We start from the raw sequence: 13,806 nt of genomic DNA on the forward strand, positions 1-13,806 counted from the left end.
TTTGGCCACAACACAAGCGGCCTTCATCAGGTGAAGGGACGAGACTGTCTGGTAGGACAGCGCTGGAGTGGTGGTTGCTGTCCTACCAGACAGTCTCGTCCACACACCTGATGAAGGCCGCTTGTGTTGTGGCCGAAACGTTGTGTTAGAATATTATTGTTGTGTTATTTTATTTTATCAATCTATTATTTTATTCTCATTCTACGTGGTGACTTTACCGAAAGAACCACAGAAGATGAATTTCGTGGTTCGCCAGGAAGTGTCTTAACTGCGTTTGCCAGCCTGGCTGGATGTGGGCTTCACGTAAAGTGTTTCGGTTTTTTTTCCAATCGGGGTTCCGTTGAATGAATTCTCGTCTCGCGTTCTTGACACCTGATGGTGGAGATCGCTGGGCGATCGTGATCAGATCTGGGCGATCGTGATCGAAAAACGTGATCGTAGGATCGCGTTTCGCTGTCCCGAACGCGACTCCATCGTGTTTCCTCTACACACCGGTGCCTTCGCCGAGATAAAAACGCCGGTGGGTAATTGTACGCGGTCGCCAAAAAGGGGCTTTTGAAGACTTTGCCGTGACGAGGTTTTTGTTTTTGTACGTTGGAGGAGGGCGACCGGTGCCGGCTGTCGAGATGGCAGCGTTCGCTTATTCGCTCGTTCAATTCATTTCCCAACCCCCCTCACCTCAAAAAAATCGATTCGGATTTTTCCGTCGCTGTGCGGGGGGGGGTTAAGGGGTTCGTTTGTCCCACCCCCCCACACACACACACACCACCCCCAAATCTCCCGTCGTGATTAACCCCTCTTTTTTTTTGCTCACGTGGCCAGGAAGAGTGAATTTGTGGCCCGCACTTGGGATGCTTTCCCAGAGCGATTCTTGACCGTAGCAAGGGGGGGAGAAAAAGGTTTTTGGTTTTTTGCCCGCTGCCGCTGCTGCTGCTTAGCATCGCGACATTTGTTAAAGTTTAGAAGTTAACTCCTACCGGCACATTTGACGGGAGGCGAGAATCACCCCCCCAAAAAAAAAAAATTGGTTCCAGGGGTTTTTTGAAATTTCGATTTGAATTTTTTTGTGTGTTTTAGTGGCTGCAAAGGAGGTTTCGGGGTTTTGTGTTTTGTGTTTTTTGTTGTTTTTGTTTTTGATTTGGTTCGGATAAAGTCGCCACCATGTTAGGACGATAATAAAGAATGAATTGGTAATTTTTTTTAACGGAATAATATTCTCAACGACGTTTCGGCCACAGGGCCTCTTGCGTCTGCAAGGATTCTCTCTCTCACACCCCCCCCCCAAACCTTTGCACATTTGACGGGAGGCGAGAACCACCCCCCCCAAAAAAAATTGGTTCCAGGGTTTTTTGAAATTTCGATTTGAATTTTTTTTTAGTGGCTGCAAAGGGGGTTTCGGGGTTTTGTGTTTTTGTTGTTGTTGTTGTTTTTGTTGCTTTTGCTTTGGTTCGGATAAAGTCACCACCACGTTAGGACGAGAATCAAAGAATGAATTGGTAATTTTTTTTTTAGTGGCTGCAAAGGGGGTCGGGGTTTTGTGTTTTTTTGTTGTTGTTTGTGCTTTGGTTCGGCTAAAGTCACCACCACGTTAGGACGATAATAAAATAATGAATTGGTAAAAAAATATAATTTTTTTTTTTTTAAAAACTAAATAATATTCTCAACGACGTTTCGGCCACAGGGCCTCTTGCGTCTGCAAGGATTCTCTCTCTCTCACCCCCCCCCCCCAAACCTTTGCACATTTGACGGGAGGCGAGAATCACCCCCCCCAAAAAAAAATTGGTTCCAGGGTTTTTTGAAATTTCGATTTGAATTTTTTTTTGTGTTTTCGTGGCTGCAAAGGGGTTTCGGGGTTTTGTGTTTGTTGTTGTTGTTGTTTTTGATTTGGTTCGGATAAAGTCGCCACCACGTTAGGACGATAATAAAATAATGAATTGGTAAAAAAATGTTTTAAAACGGAATAATATTCTCAACGACGTTTCGGCCACAGGGCCTCTTGCGTCTGCAAGGATTCTCTCTCTCTCTCCCACCCCCCCAAACCTTTGCACATTTGACGGGAGGCGAGAACCCCCCCCAAAAAATAAAATTGGTTCCAGGGTTTTTTGAAATTTCGATTCGAATTTTTTTTAATGGCTGCAAAGGGGGTTTCGGGGTTTTGTGTTTTTTGTTGTTGTTGTTTTTGTTGTTTTGTTGTTGTTTTGTTGTTGTTTTGTTGTTGTTTTTGTTGTTTTGTTGTTGTTTTGTTGTTGTTTTGTTGTTGTTTTTGTTGTTTTGTTGTTGTTTTTGCTTTGGTTCGGCTAAAGTCACCACCACGTTAGGACGAGAATCAAAGAATGAATTGGTAATTTTTTTTTTAGTGGCTGCAAAGGGGGTCGGGGTTTTGTGTTTGTTGTTGTTGTTGTTTGTGCTTTGGTTCGGCTAAAGTCGCCACCACGTTAGGACGAAAATAAAATAATGAATTGGTAAAAAAATATAATTTTTTTTTTAAAAACGGAATAATATTCTCAACGACGTTTTGGCCACAGGGCCTCTTGCGTCTGCAAGGATTCTCTCTCTCTCACCCACCCCCCAAACCTTTGCACATTTGACGGGAGGCGAGAACCCCCCCCCCAAAAAAAAAAAATTGTTTCCAGGGTTTTTTGAAATTTCGATTTGAATTTTTTTGTGTTTTAGTGGCTGCAAAGGAGGTTTCGGGGTTTTGTGTTTGTTGTTGTTGTTGTGTTTGTTGTTGTTGTTTTTGCTTTGGTTCGGATAAAGTCGCCACCACGTTAGGACGATAATAAAAGAATGAATTGGTTAAAAAAATTTAAACGGAATAATATTCTCAACGACGTTTTGGCCACAGGGCCTCTTGTGTGGTGACTGCAAGGATTCTCTCTCTCACACCCCCCAAACCTTTGCACATTTGACAGGAGGCGAGAATCACCCCCCCCCCAAAAAAAAATTGGTTCCAGGGTTTTTTGAAATTTCGATTTGAATTTTTTTTTGTGTTTTAGTGGCTGCAAAGGGGGTCGGGGTTTTGTGTTTTTTTGTTGTTGTTGTTTGTGCTTTGGTTCGGCTAAAGTCGCCACCACGTTAGGACAATAATAAAAGAATGAATTGGTAAAAAAATAATATATTTAAAAAAAAAAAAAAACGGAATAATATTCTCAACGACGTTTCGGCCACAGGGCCTCTTGCGTCTGCAAGGATTCTCTCTCTCTCTCTCTCACAGAGACACTCCCACACCCACCCCTTTTGCTTTCGTTCGGCACGAAAAAAGTCGCCGCCGCTGTGGGTAGAACGAATTCAAACTTTAGCGATCAACAATTTAAAAAAGGGGGGCGGCGATTTCCCCCCCCCCCCTAAAAAAGGGGGGCGGCGATTTCCTCCCCCCCCCCCCCCCCGAGGCAACAGGACGAGCGTCACGTGTTCAGGTGGCATCGGCCACGGTCGAGATCATCGCACCGAGTGACGAGGGGGGTCTCTGGGGGAAGCTAGCGCTTGAGAAACAGGTTAGGGTGGTGGTGGTGGTGGTGGGTGGGTGGTGGTGTGTGTGTGTGGGTGGGTGTGGGTGGGGGGGGGTGGGGGTGTGTGTGGGGGTGGTTGTGTGTGGGTGTGTGTGGGGGGTATGTGTGTGTGGGGGTATGTGTGTGTGTGTGTGTGTGGGGGGTATGTGTGTGTGTGTGTGGGGGGTATGTGTGTGTGTGTGGGGGTATGTGTGTGTGTGTGTGGGGGGTATGTGTGTGTATGTGTGGGGGGTATGTGTGTGTGTGTGTGGGGGGTATGTGTGTGTGTGTGTGGGGGTATGTGTGTGTGTGTATGGGGGGTATGTGTGTGTGTGTGTGTGGGGGGTATGTGTGTGTGTGTATGGGGGGTATGTGTGTGTGTATGGGGGTTATGTGTGTGTGTGTATGGGGGGTATGTGTGTGTGTGTGTGGGGGTATGTGTGTGTGTGTATGGGGGGTATGTGTGTGTGTGTGTGTGGGGGGTATGTGTGTGTGTGTATGGGGGGTATGTGTGTGTGTGTATGGGGGGTATGTGTGTGTGCGGGGTATGTGTGTGTGTGTATGGGGGGTATGTGTGTGTGTGGGGGTGTGTGTGGGGGTGTGGGGGGTGGGGTATGTGTGTGTGGTGTGTGTGTGGTGTGTGTGTGTGGGGGTGTGTGGGGGTGGGGTATGTGTGGGGGTGTGTGGGTGTGTGTGTGTGGGGGTGTGTGGGTGTGTGTGTGTGGGTATGTGTGTGGGGGTGTGTGGGGGGTATGTGTGGGGGGTATGTGTGTGGGTGTGTGTGTGTGGGGGTATGTGGGTGTGTGTGTGTGTGTGTGTGGGGGGTATGTGTGTGTGGGGGTATGTGTGTGTGTGGTATGTGTGTGTGTGTGTGAGGGGTATGTGTGTGTGTGTGGTATGTGTGTGTGTGTGGTATGTGTGTGTGTGTGGTATGTGTGTGAGTGTGGTATGTGTGTGTGTGGGGTATGTGTGTGAGTGTGGTATGTGTGTGTGTGTGGTATGTGTGTGTGTGTGTGTGTGGGGGTATGTGTGTGTGTTACATATTTCAGTTTAACTCGTGGTTTAGTGGTAATTAATTGAAGGTGGAGGGGTTACCAGCCCCTCGCACCCGTCCAGAGCCCCCGTTTAGCCCCTGTGGTGGACACAGACGCCATGAGGGGAGGAGCCAATCAAAATTGGATCTCCCCCCACAGCGCTGTCCACGACAGAGTTGCCCGTCCGGCCTCAAGGTGCACATAGCCTGGCACAAGCGTCGTGGTGACGTCACCGCCACTTAGTGGCGAATGGCGGTTGTTGTTGTTGTTGTTGTGTGTGTGTGTGGTATGTGTGTGTGTGTGGTGTGTATGTGTGTGTGTGGTGTGTGTGTGTGGTATGTGTGTGTATGTGGGGAGAGACTTTAGCGGGATGCGGAGCTGAGTTGATTCGTCTTCCGCTGTGTGTAGAGGGTGCCGGGGGGGATGGGGGGAGTGGGTGGAGAGGCGGTAGACAAAACAAGGAAAATCGAAATTTTTTTGATTTAAAGCTTTCGGTAAACAAGTCACCACCACGTTGAAGGGAAACAATAAAATAATAAAAATATATATAAAACAATTAAAAAAATTCTCACGGACGTTTCGACCGTAACGCAAACGTTCGTCATCAAGTGTGAAACGATAAAATAATAAAAAAAATATATAAAACAATTAAAAAAATTCTCACGGACGTTTCCACCTTAACGCAAACGTTCGTCATCAAGTGTGAAACGATAAAATAATAAAAAAAATATATAAAACAATAAAAAAAATTATCTCGGACGTTTCGACCGTAACGCAAACGTTCGTCATCAGGTGTGAAACGATAAAATAATAAAAATATATACATGTAAAACAATAAAAAAAATCCTCTCGGACGTTTCGACCGTAACGCAAACGTTCGTCATCAGGTGTGGAACGATAAAATAATAAACATATATAAAACAATTAAAAAAATTCTCACGGACGTTTCGACCTTAACACAAACGGTCGTCATCAGGTGCGGGGAAAAAAAACCGTTGGTTGGTTCTTCGCACCTGATGACGAACGTTTGCATTACGGTCGAAACGTCCGAGAGAATTTTTTTTATTGTTTTATATATTTTTTATTATTTTATCGTTTCACACCTGATGACGAACGTTTGCGTTACGGTCGAAACGTCCGAGAGAATTTTTTTTATTGTTTTATATATTTTTTATTATTTTATCGTTTCACACCTGATGACGAACGTTTGCGTTACGGTCGAAACGTCCGAGAGAATTTTTTTTATTGTTTTATATATTTTTTATTATTTTCTCGTTTCACACCTGATGACGAACGTTTGCGTTACGGTGGAAACGTCCGAGAGAATTTTTTTTATTGTTTTATATATTTTTATTATTTTATCGTTTCACACCTGATGATGACCGTTTGCGTTACGGTCGAAACGTCCGAGAGAATTTTTTTTATTGTTTTATATATTTTTATTATTTTATCGTTTCACACCTGATGATGACCGTTTGCGTTACGGTCGAAACGTCCGTGAGCAATTTTTTATCGCTTCACGTGTATATATATATTTTTTTTATTATTATTTTCACTGCTTCCCTTCAACGTGGTGGCGACTTTGCCGATAGAGGCAAGAATGCGAAGGTCGAGAGAGTTCTGGGGGGGGCTCGTGCGTGACGGAAATCGGCCGGCGCTCGGCCTGGTTCAGAGCGCCCCTCCAGCGCTTGCTCAGCTTGAAACCGGTCGGGGGCGACGCTCGGGAGGCTCTCGCGACCGATGCCAGGTTTATTGACGATGTTAGCCAGGTTTATTGACGATGTTAGCCAGGTTTATTGACGATGTTAGCCAGGTTTATCGACGATGTTAGCCAGGTTTATTGATGATGTTAGCCAGGTTTATTGACGATGTTAGCCAGGTTTATTGACGATGTTAGCCAGGTTTATTGACGATGTTAGCCAGGTTTATTGACGATGTTAGCCAGGTTTATCGACGATGTTAGCCAGGTTTATTGACGATGTTAGCCAGGTTTATTGACGATGTTAGCCAGGTTTATTGACGATGTTAGCCAGGTTTATTGACGATGTTAGCCAGGTTTATTGACGATGTTAGCCAGGTTTATCGACGATGTTAGCCAGGTTTATTGATGATGTTAGCCAGGTTTATTGACGATGTTAGCCAGGTTTATTGACGATGTTAGCCAGGTTTATTGACGATGTTAGCCAGGTTTATTGACGATGTTAGCCAGGTTTATCGACGATGTTAGCCAGGTTTATTGACGATGTTAGCCAGGTTTATTGACGATGTTAGCCAGGTTTATTGACGATGTTAGCCAGGTTTATTGACGATGTTAGCCAGGTTTATTGACGATGTTAGCCAGGTTTATTGACGATGTTAGCCAGGTTTATTGACGATGTTAGCCAGGTTTATTGACGATGTTAGCCAGGTTTATTGACGATGCTAGCCAGGTTTATTGACGATGTTAGCCAGGTTTATTGACGATGTTAGCCAGGTTTATTGATGATGTTAGCCAGGTTTATTGATGATGTTAGCCAGGTTTATTGACGATGTTAGCCAGGTTTATCGACGATGTTAGCCAGGTTTATTGACGATGTTAGCCAGGTTTATTGACGATGTTAGCCAGGTTTATTGATGATGATAGCCAGGTTTATTGACGATGTTAGCCAGGTTTATTGACGATGTTAGCCAGGTTTATTGACGATGTTAGCCAGGTTTATTGATGATGATAGCCAGGTTTATTGACGATGTTAGCCAGGTTTATTGACGATGTTAGCCAGGTTTATTGATGATGATGGCCAGGTTTATTGATGATGTAAGCCAGGTTTATTGACGATGTTAGCCAGGTTTATTGACGATGTTAGCCAGGTTTATTGACGATGTTAGCCAGGTTTATTGATGATGTTAGCCAGGTTTATTGATGATGTAAGCCAGGTTTATCGACGATGTTAGCCAGGTTTATTGACGATGTTAGCCAGGTTTATTGACGATGTTAGCCAGGTTTATTGACGATGTTAGCCAGGTTTATTGACGATGTTAGCCAGGTTTATTGACGATCTTAGCTGGTATTGATGATGTTAGCAGGTTTATTGATGATGTTAGCCAGGTTTATTGACGATGTTAGCCAGGTTTATTGACGATGTTAGCCAGGTTTATTGACGATGTTAGCCAGGTTTATTGACGATCTTAGCCGGTATTGATGATGTTAGCAGGTTTATTGATGATGTTAGCCAGGTTTATTGACGATGTTAGCCAGGTTTATTGATGATGTTAGCCAGGTTTATTGATGATGTTAGCCAGGTTTATTGACGATGTTAGCCAGGTTTATTGACGATCTTAGCCGGTATTGATGATGTTAGCAGGTTTATTGATGATGTTAGCCAGGTTTATTGACGATGTTAGCCAGGTTTATTGATGATGTTAGCCAGGTTTATTGATGATGTTAGCCAGGTTTATTGATGATGTTAGCCAGGTTTATTGATGATGTTAGCCAGGTTTATTGACGATGTTAGCCAGGTTTATTGACGATCTTAGCCGGTATTGATGATGTTAGCAGGTTTATTGATGATGTTAGCCAGGTTTATTGACGATGTTAGCCAGGTTTATTGATGATGTTAGCCAGGTTTATTGATGATGTTAGCCAGGTTTATTGACGATGTTAGCCAGGTTTATTGATGATGTTAGCCAGGTTTATTGATGATGTTAGCCAGGTTTATTGACGATGTTAGCCAGGTTTATTGACGATGTTGGCCAGGTTTATTGATGATGTTAGCCAGGTTTATTGATGATGCTAGCCAGGTTTATTGACGATGTTGGCAGGTTTTATTGACGATGCCGTCCGCTCCTCGCCGCTGCTTTGCCCACCCTCCGTGACTTTTATGGATTCCTGCAGCCGCTGAAAGCCTCAAGTCGAGACCCTTGGCCTCGCTTGTCCGTGTGGCATCTGGAGTCTGCGTCTCTCTCTCTACGAGATGTTGACTACCTCGCCTGGTCTACAGGAGGTCCGTGGGTTCGATTCCAGACCCTGTGAGATGTTGACTACCTCGCCTGGTCTGCAGGAGGTCGTGGGTTCGATCCCAGATCCTGGGAGATGTTGACTACCTCGCCTGGTCTACAGGAGGCCCGTGGGTTCGATCCCAGACCCTGTGAGATGTTGACTACCTCGCCTGGTCTACAGGAGGTCCGTGGGTTCGATCCCAGACCCTGTGAGATGTTGACTACCTCGCCTGGTCTGTAAGAGGTCGTGGGTTCGATCCCGGACCCTGTGAGATGTTGACTACCTCGCCTGGTCTACAGGAGGTCCGTGGGTTCGATCTCAGACCCTGGGAGATGTTGACTACCTCGCCTGGTCTGTAAGAGGTCGTGGGTTCGATCCCTGACCCTGGGGGATGTTGACTACCTCGCCTGGTCTGTAAGAGGTTGTGGGTTCGATCCCGGACCCTGTGAGATGTTGACTACCTCGCCTGGTCTACAGGAGGTCCGTGGGTTCGATCTCAGACCCTGGGAGATGTTGACTACCTCGCCTGGTCTACAGGAGGCCCGTGGGTTCGATCCCAGACCCTGGGAGATGTTGACTACCTCGCCTGGTCTGTAAGAGGTCGTGGGTTCGATCCCGGACCCTGTGAGATGTTGACTACCTCGCCTGGTCTACAGGAGGTCGTGGGTTCGATCCCGGACCCTGTGAGATGTTGACTACCTCGCCTGGTATGCTTTGGGTCCGTGGGTTCGATCTCAGACCCTGTGAGATGTTGACTACCTCGCCTGGTCTGCTTTGGGTCCGTGGGTTCGATCTCAGACCCTGTGAGATGTTGACTACCTCGCCAGGTCTACAGGAGGTCGTGGGTTCGATCCCGGGACCCTGACTGATGCCTGCTGCAGTGTTTTGGGAGTCTGGATCTGTGGGTCTCTGTGTGTCTCTGTGGGTCTCTGTGTGTCTCTGTGTGTCTCTGTGGGTCTCTGTGGGTCTCTAGTTCTCTGTGTGTCTCTGTGGGTCTCTAGATCTCTGTGTGTCTCTGTGGGTCTCTGTGGGTCTCTATAAGTCTCTGCGAGTCTCATCAACATCACCACTCGTTTAGAGTATTTGTTGCGCTGATTGAAATGTCCAGAAAGTGATGATGGTGGTGATGGTGGTGATGGTGGTGATGATAGTGATGATGTAGTTGCTCCATCTCAGCTGTCTCAGTGTAACCCATGGCACCTGCTAGGTCTGGCCAGTGACCTGCACCTAGCCTGGCACAGCAGTGTAACCCATGGCACCTACAGGGTCTGTCCAGTGACCTCATCCTGCACCTAGCCTGGCACAGCAGTGTAACCCATGGCATTTCCGCCCGATGTACTGTCTAGACATCTCGATGATGATATCACAATCTCACATGTATATATGTATAGGCAAAGGCGCCACGTATAGCCTGCAACAGACTTGGGGTCAAGTGCTGTTAGTAGCGAGTAGCAGTATCTATGTACTACACACACCACACAGACACAGACAAAGATCCCCCGTGTAGCCTCTAGCAGGGGTGGTAGGGGCAAGTGCCTATGTACTACACACACACACCACACAGACACAGGCAAAGATCCCCCGTGTAGCCTCTAGCAGGGGCTGTAGGGGCAAGTGCCTATGTACTACACACACACACCACACACAGACAAAGATCCCCCGTGTAGCCTCTAGCAGGGGCTGTAGGGGCAAGTGCCTATGTACTACACACACACACACCACACAGGCAAAGATCCCCCGTGTAGCCTCTAGCAGGGGCTGTAGGGGCAAGTGCCTATGTACTACACACACACACCACACACAGACAAAGATCCCCCGTGTAGCCTCTAGCAGGGGCTGTAGGGGCAAGTGCCTATGTACTACACACACACACCACACAGACAAAGATCCCCCGTGTAGCCTCTAGCAGGGGCTGTAGGGGCAAGTGCCTATGTACTACACACACACACCACACACAGACAAAGATCCCCCGTGTAGCCTCTAGCAGGGGCTGTAGGGGCAAGTGCCTATGTACTACACACACACACCACACACAGACAAAGATCCCCCGTGTAGCCTCTAGCAGGGGCTGTAGGGGCAAGTGCCTATGTACTACACACACACACCACACAGACAAAGATCCCCCGTGTAGCCTCTAGCAGGGGTGGTAGGGGCAAGTGCCTATGTACTACACACACACACACCACACACAGACAAAGATCCCCCGTGTAGCCTCTAGCAGGGGCTGTAGGGGCAAGTGCTGTTAGTAGCGAGTAGCAGTGTCTATGTACTACACACACCACACAGACACAGACAAAGATCCCCCGTGTAGCCTCTAGCAGGGCGGTAGGGGCAAGTGCTGTTAGTAGCAGTGTCTATGTACTACACACACCACACAGACACAGACAAAGATTCCCCGTGTAGCCTCTAGCAGGGGCTGTAGGGGCAAGTGCTGTTAGCGAGCACCTATGAAGGCCGGAACGGCACACGAGGCGGTGGGTGGCCAGCACCACGCCCGGCCGCCTTTGTCTCCCCAGTGGCGATGTTTACTACACACCGCACCAGGTACTCATTTGAGGCTGAGTCGACCTAGGGGAGGCCCAGGACCGGTTCAGATAATCGTTACTGGTGTTGGCCGTGAGCGGGAATCGAACCCGGGTCGCCAGGTTCATAGCGCAGCGTAGCGCTAACCGCTACACTACCACTCCCCACACACACACAGACACACACACAGACACACACAGACAGACATGCACACAGACAGACACACAGACACACAGACAAGATCCCCCGTATAGCCTGTAACAGACTGTAGGGGCAAGTGCTGTTAGCGAGCACACACAGACACACACAGAGACACACACAGACACACACAGACACAGAGACACACACAAGTACACACAGACACACACATAGAGACACACACAGACACACACACACACAGGTACACACAGACGCACAGACACACACAGACACACAGACACACACACTCACAGACACACACACAGACACATATACACAGACACACCCACAGACACACACAGACAGACACACAAACACAGACACACACAAACACACAAACACACAGACACACACACAGACACACACAGACACACACAAACACACACAGACACACACAGACACACACAGACACAACACTCGTATACAATTAAGGGCTTTGACTGCTCCGTAGCCAGTCGTTAGTTTTTTTTTATAGTTTTAAACGTGATTATTGATTATTGGTTCTCGTTAGCGTGCAACTGTGTAAATCCCGTCTCTCTTTTTATATGATGATGATGATGATTTATTGATGGTGATGGTGATGATACGTTCGGATTTTTATTTTTCTCTTGTTTAAACAAAAAAAAACGGTCTCATTGACGCGAGGAAGTGTTAAGGTCTCGGCCCCGGATCTTTGGCCGTGCCGACGATGTTACGTCGCTTACAAAGGCAGCGTCAATGCTTTTACCCCCCCCCCCCTTCCTCTTTATATACGTATACGGTATATATATAAGTATGACTATATAAATGTATAAACGTACGTTCATTCAATACACGATTTCACATTTATTATCGCCGCTTGAAGTCCGCCTTTGGCTTGGCAGAACCCAGAGCGTTGAAGGGGTGTGGTGGTGGTGATGGTGGTGGTGGTGATGGTGGTGGTGGTGATGGTGGTGGTGGTGATGGTGATAATGGTGGTGGTGGTGGTGGTGATGGTGGTGGTGGTGGTGGTGGTGATGGTGGTGGTGGTGGTGATGGTGGTGGTGGTGATGGTGGCGGTGGTGATGGCGATAGTGGTGGTAGTGATAGTGGCGGTGGTGATAATGGTGGTGGTGGCGGTGGTGGTGGCAGGAGATGGATTTGGTACCGCCTGGATCTCTGGTATTCAGGAGGTCCGGTGGACCGGCTCTGGCTCCTGCCACCATGAGGGGTGGACAGTCCTCTACTCGGGGCAGCAGACTGCCAAACAACAGGGAGTGGCTCTACTTCTGAACAAAAGAATGAAGGGGGCATGGGAGCGTGGCGGTGAGGTGTGGGAAGCTGTAAGCCCCAGGCTACTCTGGGCTCGCCTTCCCATCAACCGGAGGCGAGGAATGGTGGTCGTGGTTACTTATGTCCCCACCACCGAAGACGAACATCCGTGGATGGATGCAGGCAAGGCCGATGAGTCAGATGCCTTCTATGACCTGTCACAGGTGCTGGCTAAAGTGGCCCCTCGGGATAGAGTCATCTTGTTGGGTGACTTCAATGTTGGAGTTGGTCATGATGCTGGCACCTGGTCTGGAGTGATTGGAAGGCATGGGCCAGATTAGCTCAAAAACAACAGCAGGAGGCTGCTAGATTTTTGTGCAGCCCATGGGCTTGTAATTACCAACACGCTGTTCCGGCATCGGCGCATCCACACAACATCATGGATGCATGCCGGGTCCAAGCAAGAACATCTGCTGGACTACATAGTGACGGACCAGTGGATGCGGGCCCATGTCCTTGACACCAGGACCTATCGTGGAGCTGATCTGCCCTCTGACCATCGACTTGTCATCTGTAAGATGCGCCTGCCATTCTTCCACTCCGGTGGTGGGTGTACACCCAGGACCCCATTCAAACCCACAGTGGCCTGGTCTCAGCTAGCTGATGAACGTTGCAAGCGAGAATTTCATCATCGCTTGCGGCTGGGGTTGGCATCGTCCCCGACTCCTCCTGATGTCGAGGGTAAATGGGCGAGGTTTAGGACTGTGGCTCATGCAGCTTCAATGGCTGCTTTGGGTACGCGGTCCAGACCTCCCCGGAGACCCTGGCTGATAGAGGAGGTGTTCAGGCTGGTTGAGAAAAAGCGACAGGTCCACTCTCATCGGCTACAGCATCCCACGTCAGAGAATGAGGAGGCTTACCGCAGCCTTCGCTCGGAGGTTCGGAGAGCCGTGAGGCGCTGCAAGGATGGGTGGTGGTCGCGGGTTGCTGAGGATATGGAGTCTGCCTCAATGGCCCGCGATCACAAATCGCTCTTTAATTATATCAAAAAAGTAACCTGCAGCGCCACACCTATTACCATCATTAGGGGAAAGAACGGTGATCCGATCTTTGACCCCCAGGAACAGGTTTGCAGATTTGCTGAGCATTTCTGTGATGTCTTAGGACTAAGAAAGGCCCTCAGCCTGGAAAACATCGTAGGGTAAAGTGAGGATGACCCTGCCGAGGCTGTGGTGCCTCAAATATTGGAAGAAGTCACCACCTGTGAGTGGCTGGCTGAGGTGCCATCTGTGCTTTTGGAGTACCTGACCCTCTGCTCACGATCATTAAGGACCTTCATGATGGTGAGCGGGCCCGG

At 48.1% G+C, this 13,806-nt stretch overlaps 1 long non-coding RNA gene across 13 annotated transcripts; it reads left to right on the plus strand.

Annotated features, from left to right (window-relative positions):
* Nucleotides 1-4,380: 4,380 nt before the first annotated feature.
* LOC142923892 (uncharacterized) lies at nt 4,381-12,047 on the plus strand. 13 transcript variants are annotated; one of them, XR_012940998.1, is made up of 4 exons: nt 4,381-7,281; nt 7,326-7,545; nt 7,586-7,673; nt 7,780-8,249. It is a non-coding gene; the product is annotated as an uncharacterized LOC142923892 (long non-coding RNA). The 13 variants fall into 13 exon arrangements; XR_012940993.1 differs by having other exon boundaries at nt 4,382-7,281; nt 7,714-8,249; XR_012940994.1 differs by having other exon boundaries at nt 4,382-7,281; nt 7,736-8,249.
* The last annotated feature ends 1,759 nt before the right edge of the window (nt 12,048-13,806 follow it).

Source organism: Petromyzon marinus, unplaced genomic scaffold (assembly GCF_048934315.1).
Source record: "Petromyzon marinus isolate PM22_M1 ecotype Great Lakes invasive population unplaced genomic scaffold, UKy_Petmar_22M1.pri1.0 PM_Scaffold_85, whole genome shotgun sequence".
NCBI lineage: Eukaryota > Metazoa > Chordata > Hyperoartia > Petromyzontiformes > Petromyzontidae > Petromyzon > Petromyzon marinus.